Consider the following 2,074-nt stretch of genomic DNA (forward strand, 5'->3'; position numbering starts at 1 on the left):
TTTGAAAGCTGACGCTCGCGATTATGGTAAGGGGCGTTACATTTCCGGTTACATTACACTTGCGGTGTTCGGCCAATCCCAATGCACTGGGTCAGCTGGCCAATCAGAGCAGACTGCGCTTGTTGGAAGGAGGGACTTTGTAGAAAACGAAGCGTTTGAGAGAGGCGGGGCATAGAGGACCTACAATAATGTACAGTATTTGAAAAATAATGTGTTTTTTGAACATTAAAGCATGTCAACATATTCTGTTACACCAAATACACAAAATAATGATCTTTAAAAAAAGCATCATATGACCCCTTTAAATATACAGTACATGCTGAAAAACATACATGAAAACATGTTCTTCCCTAATTTTACTGTTTTTTACTGTCTGTCACGCGGTCGTGGTTATAGTAAAGGCGCTTGACAAGGAGTAGACGTAAAGGAGATGTTTAATTAGCATTAACACACATTGACCATTCAAAGTAACGTTAATCCAAGACAAAGGAAAGACAGGAAACTGAGGGCTTGTAAAGACAGGGAACCAAGGAGTCAACGAGATGATTAATACAACACAGGTGGAAACTAATGAATGATGATTAACTAAATGAGCAGGAAATTAACCAAATAGTGACAAACAGAAACTAAACTGAAACACACACACACACGTGACACTGTCAGTGCTCAAGTAAACAGGCTGAATTATTCAGTCTCAAAGTGTCCCAGTTTGGATAATTTTGCTTAGCGTCTGACGCATTCATTGAGAGGAACTGACTGACAAGAGTTCATATTGAAATTGAATAATTGAATGTAAAATAAAACAGCATAGTCTTTACTGTAAGAATTAAACTTGCTTTGAAGGACTTTTGTAGCTTTAATAAGAAACAGTCAAGAGCAGAGTCCTTTTCTCTCTGTCATTTGTTGTTTGATTAATATTAAAGGGGGGGTCTAATGCTATTTCATGCATTCGGAGTTATTTACAGAGTTAAAGAGTTGGATTCTCATGCTAAACATGGCCAAAGTTTTAAAAAATGATTTGGACATATGACGGAGTATTTCTGTGCCAAATACACTCCAGATGCATAACAAATGGAAATCTGATTAACATATCAGACATGTTTGATCTCCTCTGATAGGAGATAGGATTCATCGTCTGAGCTAGGGCTGCTCGATTATGGCAAAAATCATAATCACGATTATTTTGGTCAATATTGTAATCACGATTATGTAACACGGTTATTTTTAGGCCACATGACCAAAACTTTATATGAGTGATTTATTTAAAGATAGCAATATATCAAATATATATTTTCTGTAAATAAGGTTGCTATGACATCTACATTGTAGAGACCAGCGGGAGTATTTCTGTGCCAAATACACTCCGTCCAGGTTTGAATAAGTTTCGGAAAGTTTATTTTGAGCATGGCTCTTCATGATGTCACGTCCTTGTACGGGCACTTCCCCCGGAAGAGCGCGTGCACACAGCAAATAGAGCGACAGCACGCGCCCATCAACGTGCTTCATTCGGGTTACGGAAGTCGTCGAGAAGAATGTCTTCAAAGAAGTTTGCTTTTGGATGTGAGGGAAAGATAACCTTGTTCAGCTTCCCAAAGAACCCAGCATTAAGGAAACAGTGGATGCGGTTTGTTTTTCCGGGACAGCAACAGAGTTTCGCACGTGTGTGTTTATTCCCGTCATTTCGGTGACGCTGGATTTGCAGATCATTTGATACTGAAAGATAGAGCGGTCCCAGCCATAAAAGATCCCGGTCATGAGCAGGAATTGCAGGCGGTGAGTAAAGCTGCATCAAATGTCTGTGTTTTGTTGGCAATCGGCACGTAAGTGCTCGGGATTCTTTAGCTCCGCCCTCCATTGCCTCCAGGAGCTCGGCTGTTTTCTGAGAGAATCATAAAGCTGTATGTTTCTTTTATAAATCTGATAAAACTAAACACTTTTCGGAGATATGAAGGATGCAATACTACTATATAGGTACTCAATATTAACATGAGATTGGCGAAAATGTGTGTTATGTCCGCTTTACGCACGCAGTCAGCAGCAGGAATATTAGGCTGCTGTCACTTTAAGAGCCGCA

The sequence above is a fragment of the Sinocyclocheilus rhinocerous genome, unplaced genomic scaffold (genome assembly GCF_001515625.1).
Source record: "Sinocyclocheilus rhinocerous isolate Xijiao unplaced genomic scaffold, SAMN03320098_v1.1 scaffold2938, whole genome shotgun sequence".
NCBI lineage: Eukaryota > Metazoa > Chordata > Actinopteri > Cypriniformes > Cyprinidae > Sinocyclocheilus > Sinocyclocheilus rhinocerous.